Source organism: Castanea sativa, chromosome 1 (genome assembly GCF_040712315.1).
Source record: "Castanea sativa cultivar Marrone di Chiusa Pesio chromosome 1, ASM4071231v1".
Lineage (NCBI taxonomy): Eukaryota > Viridiplantae > Streptophyta > Magnoliopsida > Fagales > Fagaceae > Castanea > Castanea sativa.
In genome coordinates this window covers 87,051,700-87,059,944 of record NC_134013.1, presented here as the reverse complement: position 1 = coordinate 87,059,944, position 8,245 = coordinate 87,051,700, and the positions used below count along the sequence as shown (strand labels likewise).

General features: G+C 35.4%; 1 pseudogene; it reads right to left on the bottom strand.

The window, feature by feature from the left end:
- Nucleotides 1-401: 401 nt before the first annotated feature.
- Nucleotides 402-7,795, bottom strand: LOC142636300 (G-type lectin S-receptor-like serine/threonine-protein kinase At4g27290; annotated as a pseudogene).
- Between the last annotated feature and the right edge of the window lie 450 nt (nt 7,796-8,245).

Here is an 8,245-nt window from a genome sequence, read left to right as displayed (position 1 = left end):
GCTCCAATATACAAGAAGCATACCAGAGAAACTCCTAAAGAATTACAATCTCAAAGTTATAAAAGATCAACAAATTTTACAAAACAAGAACGAAGACTAACTAGCACACACATACAATCATAAAAAGTTTCCTGGAACAGAGATTTAAGTGAAATCAATAGAACCTCAATTCCTTAAATAGTCTAGATATTCCTTTCTCGCGAAATTATGCATGCAAGACATAGTAGAATAGATATTCTTAGAATGGTCAGACTTCCCTCACCAGCAAGCAAACAAATTAACAAGTTTCTTTGTAAAAGCTCCATCTCTAAACAAAAGTTATTAACTCTTTTGTATTAGAACTTATGTTCAGTGGTGAACAATCGCTTGCATCTTCCTTCTTTGGTTACTCCTTTTTGCTCTCAAGTCTCAAGTGATGATATCCTACCTTGCTTAACGATGTAATTAAAGGAGATTTCATTTGTTGAAGACGCTTCAAGCTTTCTTGATGAATAATCTTCCCCGACTGGAGCCTTTTCTGTATAAAAACCTGACTGCATTGGATTGGGCAATGAATTCTCACTGCTTAACATTAGAACTATGGATGGCATGTTTGGCCTATCTTCTGGCCTTTGTTGCACACATAACAGACCCACATGAGTGCATCGTAAAACTTCAGATAAAGTGCATGAGTCGCCTAAGATTAAGAATTCATCTATCAGTTCTATTGGCTTATCTTCAATCCATAGTCTCCATGCCTAAAACAAAAACCATATATTGTTGGAACACATGAGCATTGTATTATCGAATGATTTGACATGTCAATACTCATTTGAAATGGAGAGTCCATTTCACGCGTAATATTTTTTGTTCAAATGTTTGTCATTTAAAAGTTTTAATGACGTCACGCTAGATACACATTTAAATTTGTAAATATTTAATATGAAGTATGAAATGTATCTATTTTAAATTAAGAGATCCTAATACCATTGAAATAATGGTATCTCATCGTTAATACTTACATGTCCTAGAAGATTAAGGCATTGGCCTGAGTTACAAAATCCCTTGTTCTTCTTCCCACCCACGATCTCTAGTACTAAAACTCCAAAGCTAAAAACATTTGTTTTCACTAAGAAATGTCCATACCCGGCATACTCAGGAGACATATATTCACTGTAAAATATCATTACAACGTAAAAAGAAGTTTTAAAAAAAAAATCTTCAAGTGTAAACTATAAAAGAAGTTCAAGAATACTCACTATGTTCCAACAATTCTATCGGTATTAGACTTTGTTTGATCTCCCCCAAATGTTTTAGCAAGGCCAAAGTCAAAAAAAATTTGGGTTCATGTTATTATCTAAAAGGATATTGCTAGCTTTGAGATCTCTATGGATAATTCTCAATCTAGAGTCTTATTGAAGACAAAGAAGCCCTACAGCAATACCACCAATAATATTGTTGTGCATATGCCAATCAAGCAATCTACTCTTTGTTTGGTCTGCCAATTGCATATTCTTGTTAGTACAACTGGCTAAAATCTCAGCAAAAGAATTCATTAATAAAAGAGAAAGTGGCTAGACATAAATGTGCTTATTTTAATAAGGATTAAAGTTCAAACCCAAAATAAATAAGTCCAAGCTTTTGTTGTGCATGTATTCATAAATTAACAACTATTCATTTTCTTGAATGCAACAACCCAATAGCTTCACAAGATTGCGATGTTGAAGTTTGGCAATTAAAATAACTTCGTTTTTGAAATCGTTCAATCCTTGTCCAGAATTCTTTAAAAGCCTCTTTACCGCTATTTCTTGCCCGCAAGCAATTCACCCTAAAAGGCAAAAGTTCAATCAAGTTTGGAAAGGAAGATAGTTCACCCCATTAGGTTTTAATTTACCTTGTATACAGATCCAAAGCCACCTCTCCTAACTTGTTGCTACTTGAAAAGTTATCGGTTGCATTAGATATGGTTGTCAGATCAAAAATTGGTAACTCCATATCTTCTTTCTTGCCTTCATTGTGTTATAATCGTTTTGGCATCTTATTCTCATTCCTGAAACAGATAGGGAGTCATTGACTCATTGGGCACAAATAACTTCATCTATTCTATTGTTAAAAGCTATCGTTGACCACCTTATCTATTATCACACATGAGAAATTATTCAAATTACTCAACTAAAAATCTATTATCACACATAAGAAATTATCAGAATCCATGTCTTATAAATTACATTCCTTTCTAAGTTTCATCCTTCTTACATATGAGACCAGCCCCAGTAATAGCACTACCATGAGTAGCATTGCACTGCAGACTATGATTCTTATTTGTTTTTTCTGGCCGATGTGCCTGTTTTTGTCAATATGATCTGAAGATCTGAAAGATCAAAGTAGAGTAGTCAATATCTGTTTTACTATGTGTGTGTATATACATATATATACACACATATATCCATTTTTCTCTTTTTTTAAGGGCAAGTTTTTTACATGCGCAGTAATTTAAAATAAACAATAAAACTTTGTTTGAAATTTTATGAAACTTTTGGAGTTTTGGTCATAAAGTCTTATTCGAAATTGTAAATCTAAACTGCAGCAATGGAGTTTTACTTAGAGTAGATTATGCAAATAATTTTAATATGACTATTGTGTGCCACGTGAAGAAAAAAGAAAATTAAGAAATAAATATAGAGGAAACTCACTTGGTACAATTATAAGACAATTTTTTTTACACGGTATATGGTTTTTGGTGTGGGTTCCAATTAACTCAACTAGTAAAGTCTCTTCCCTAAATAAAAAAAAAAGACACTGATAAGGTCTCTAACGGTTGAATAAGAGATCTGGGGTTCAATTCCTACTAACACCAAAAACCAATTGGTGTCTTGAATTGATAATAAAGAATATAATCATCAAAAGCAGGCATCATAGGTTGAAACTCTATAAATAAAAAAAATAAAAAATCCTAACAAAAAAAAAAAGTTGTCAAAAGTGTTGTCTTTGTCGAAATAAAATTAATCAAAAATAAAAGAAAAGGCAAAGAGGATACTGTGCGGGCCAAAAATATGTAGTTAACGGGCTCGACCTATTTTTGGGCTTACAATCTATTTGTTTTGTGGGTTTTGAGTTTCCTACTATGGGTGATCCTTTGCTTTGAGACCTAGGTAATCACTTAAGAATTTGCAAGGCCCTCCATTTCTCTAAGTCCTTCACCCTCTTATTATGGTAGTCTCTCTCTTCTCTCTATGTTTCTTTCTGAAACTGCCAACCCTCTTGCCCTCATTCTTTCCTCCTATTTATAGCCCGAGACAAGTGGAGATGTCATGATTATTCTTGATTATTAGTGGGAATGGGGGTCCAATTCTATCGCTTCAAAGTGGTCCTAGTGGAGACTCCGTTAGGGATCGTGCAAATGGCATTGGAACTGGTTCCTGCTTCCAAAAGGTTGTTCGGCAACGATACTCCCCAAGGCAATATCGCACCGCTAGGGCCTTATATCCCCGAGAAGTAACATCCTTGGAGAGGGGGTTCGTCGGGGGCCGAGGTATGTTCGGACCGAGGCCGTTGATACAAGGGGAATTGAGTCGGGTGTTGTATTTCAAGATATGGGCCCATGGCCCAATGGGCCTAGGGTCCTAGCTCGTACGCTATCACAAGGCTGGGGTTCAAGGCCCATGGATTTTCCCCATACATATGTTCTGATCGAGGCCGTCGATACAAGGGGGATTGAGTCAGGTGTTGTACTTCAAGATGGAGGCCCATGGCCCAATGGGCCTGGGGTCCTGGCTCGTATGCTATCACAAGGCTAGGGTTCAAGGCCTAATGGGCCCATGGCTTTTCCCCGTACAAATACCTAGTACTAAAGCGGCCACACGTATATAAATGTCTTGCCCATCCAGCGAAAGTATTACTATATCAACTAGGTTAGCAAACCAACGCAAGCAGCCACTTCCTCCACTTGTAATATCTAAATTTGCATATGCTTTGCATGAGCAATTTTTCAAAAACCATTCTTCACATTCACTGAGACTCATGCTCCTATCAAACCAAGAAGAAAATGTGTCAAGCAATTTTACTTCCTTGTACTTGAGGAACCCATCTCTATCATTGCAACCCAATGGAGTCCCTCGAACACACCCATTGGACCAATCTATTGAATTCCAATCTTTTGGAGATTTTGGTATAAATCCTTTAAAGCATGTACATACAGGAGACTTGCTGCTATTGCAGCTAGCGTATGCACCATAGTAGGCAAAATTTTCATACTCATCTGAGTGGGCTATATGGAAAATCTCCCAACTTTGTGTGTGATCTATCCATCTAAGCCGTTGCCCATTGCCTAATGGGTTTAACACGTACCTTGAGAAGACAAAATTGCTTAGAAGTTAGAAGTTTATACTCATAAAATATTACTAATTTTAACAATCCCACATGACATTGTTTTCTCTCCTTTATAAGCAGAACAAGGGTTCAAATCCCTTCCCCTCAAATTGTTGTAACTAGGGAAAAGAAAAAAGTTATCTCCCCCTCACCTAACATTGTCTACCCTCTTCTATAAGGAGAACCAAGGCTCAAAGTAGCTATCAAAATATTAGTAAAATTAAAATTAAAATTATTTCAATATCAAGATAATTTACTGATTATTCCAAAAGCTTAAACCATTAGTAAATAGTTAATTTAATCATTTAATCGTAATTCTAATATTTAACACATACCTTAAGAAAACATAATTGCTTGGGAGTTTATACTTATACTCAAATAAATCTCTTTCTCATTCGACACGAATTCAAACTTGAAAAACGGATTTGGTCTTAACCATGGCCACCCCGTAAAATGAAGGCCATTCCAAGACCCTGCTCTGGCCTTTATTTTGTCTCCCTTCTTAGCAAGTAATTGTGGCAGCCTTCGACGATCAATCCCTCCAGAAAATTCACCTTGAGCAGTATTTTCTGTTCTTTTCCAAGATGTTAAATTTCTATCTAGACCACTAACTAAGTCCCATCCAATCTTCATTTCCGGTAGTAATGTGCCACAAGGATAATCAAAACTCTGCCACAAAAGCTTCTCTGAGTCACTAATATTTCCATCTTTCACAACAAGATTTCCTGAATCCAAGATCTGTACAGTTGGGTTATTCCCTGGAGTTTTTGATGTATTATTTGACGACCAAACAGTAGTATTTGTTGTGGTATCAAGGACAAGAATTCCCTTATCAGTAACCTTCAAAACTCCATTGTAATTTCAAAGTGGAGTTTCTCCGTTGGCTACCCATACAACTGTCCCATTAGATACCACATACCATATTCCCACATATCGTCCTTTTGCACTACCTGGGCTGAAGAATCCTAATTCAAAGCTTCCACCAGCTGAAACCAAAGTGTCACCATCTCTGATGTGTTGACTAGAGTGATAGTTTCTAGTGTAGTGGAGGTTCTTAAGAAGGAGAGTAAGAAAGAGAATACAAACAGAGCGTAAAAAGAATTCGTTGATTTTCCAATTCCTCAGTTTTCTTTGCCTGAAGAGAAGAAAATATGGACCTTAAATGCAACACTTCAAAAGCCATGCACTCCTAATTTTGTAGAGGTATGTGATTGTGAAGCAGTTAAAAAGACAGCCTGAATGGTCGTTTTGAAAAAATTAGACGTAATTGATTGGTAATTGATTTTTTCCAACAAACCAATGAAAACAGTCGCAAACAAGAAAGGAACAAAAATTGTACATCACATCCACTCGTGGTCACAGTACATAGAGTTTCACCCTTCTATAGCCTGTTTGAGTTGCTGTTGGAAATAGAATTTTGAGCTGTATGGTTTTTAGACAAAGAACATATTTTTTTTCGAAAACAGGATCTTGTACATTTCACCGGACAAATATCTATTAAGCTAAACCTATAATGAATATTGATGTAAACGGACTCACATACTTTCCTTAAACAAAAAGATGGTCAAAATTCAACACACAAGAAATTCTGGAAGTAAGAAGTACTAGTAGAAATCATCAGAGCCAACAATGAAATCAAGTGAAATTTAGTGAGCCAACAAGAAGGGAATTGTCATGAGGATCAGAACTCATTGCTCCACAGCGATGATCTATGCCTCTTTTCAGGCAAATTCTTTTGTTTAGGCCTTTAATCAATTTGTTTTTGCTATCTATGTTAATTTTTCTTTTTCTTATAACTTTCAATTTAAGAATCAAAATAAAGTCCATATGTTTAGGGACGTCTCATAGAGATTGCATTATTTGATTTTGTAATTTTGTCAATTTAGGTAATTTTTCTTATTTTCTAGTCTAATGTCATGCTTAACACGATTTAGGGTTTTTAGGCGTCTCCTAGCTGAGCTACAAGTATATTAGGGTCTAGGTTTTCTTTTCTATTAAAATGCATTGTAGCCTCAAAGGAAATTTAGAACTTGATTAATAAAATTTTAGAGAGTTTTCTTCTCTATTCTCTCGTGGATCTTTAGAACTTGAATTGGATTTTCAGGGAGTTTTCTTATTCATTCCACTAATTGACCATAATATACTTCACACAAGAATTTTACATGGATTGGAGCCTTCTACTCGTACTTGACTTGCTTACAAGTCTTTTTGCTCGCTACAACGACTAGTTAGATTCAAGATTCGACAATGGCGAAGACAGGGTGGTTTTTGTCGGGGGTGGATTGCATCCTGATCTGCCAAACCCACCTAGTCCTAATCATAATTATTGATTATGACCTTCACAAATTAATATCACTATTGGAATTTGACGTAAGTGTTTAATTACTATTTGAAATTTTTGTCTGAACAATTATCCAATTTGGATATTAGGTCTCTAATAAATCAAAACATTCATTTAATATTTTCAGTCAAGGTTTAACAAATTTTGAATAATTTAATCAACCAACCCACCTGTTAAAAGAAAAGAAAAGAAACGTTTCTCCAAATGTTGCCATCATATTATGGGTTTCAATTAGCTCAACTGGTAAAATCTCTGATAGTTGAATAAAAGATTTGAGGTTCAATCCCCATCTACATCAAAAATCGACTATCACGTAATAAAAAGTTATCATTAAAAGCAGACGTCATAGGTTGAAATTCTCTCCAAAAATAAATGTTGCCATCATATATTTCAAATTTAATTCTTTAAGTTCTTTTTCATGAAAGTACAACACTTATTTTTTAGGTTACATTTGGATTTAAGGATTAAATAGTACTAGTATATTAGAAGAATAATTATTTGTGCCAATTATTTGGTATAAATTTTAAAAGTATGATATGAATATTGTAAGTGTACAATTGTACCCGAACCCAAAAAGGAAAGTTGGGCTTAGGTCCAATGAGCCTTATACAATAAAATTTGTAAAGTATGGGTTTGAAATCTAGGCTCGGGATGTTGGAAGTTCGATTAACAGGCCAGTGTGCTACAATCTGCGCAAACAATGAACGAACATGACAAATAGATCTCCTCGGACGTAAGCCGAGGACGATTCGAATAAATATTCTCTTTTCTAGGCCAAAGTTTACAATCCTTAGTTCCTATTTTTCCCTCGTAGAAAGTACCAATCCCCCTCTCTTTCCTCTTTTGTCTTCATATATACTTCTTATTCACTGGCTCCTCCACGTGTCATACAAATCTTCTCCTTAGATACTTGTCCCATCCGCCACCTTCTTGAAGTCTTCAAACAATAGCAGGAATGCTGGATTCTACTGTTCAGAGGTCATTTCCCCATTAATGCGGCCAAGGAGGTAGGTGTAGGGTCTTTAATGTGGAGGTTGTAGCATTTTCTTTAGATATTTCTCTCACGCCCTTGCTTCTAGAAGGTGCTTGGATCACCCTCTTACCCATTAGCTTTCTCTAAAATTCTGCCTTTAACCTTCTTGGCAAGTCTCAGGGTCATCAGCGGACCTGTCCGATGAGACATTCATCCTCGGATAACTCCTTGGACATCTGCAGTGTAAGCTGACTCGTGGGCTTAGAGACCCCCTAACAAAAACAGACTGGTACCAATTGATCAGGCCCAAAGCCCATTTGTTTATTTAATAGCTCTTACCCCCCACAAATATAGCATTTGACAATTTGAATCTTAAAATTACACTTGTGTTACGACTTACGAATATTAATTGGCATCTTGTACCGAAAGAATTCCAAATTCAGATATTAATAAAATTCTATTCATAATTTTTTTTAAAGATTTTTTAAAAAAAGAAATTACATTTCATATTGACATTTTAAACTAAAAGAGTAAATTTCATCCAAAAAAATTTTTAATCTCCTTTTGAATCCTTATTTATGACT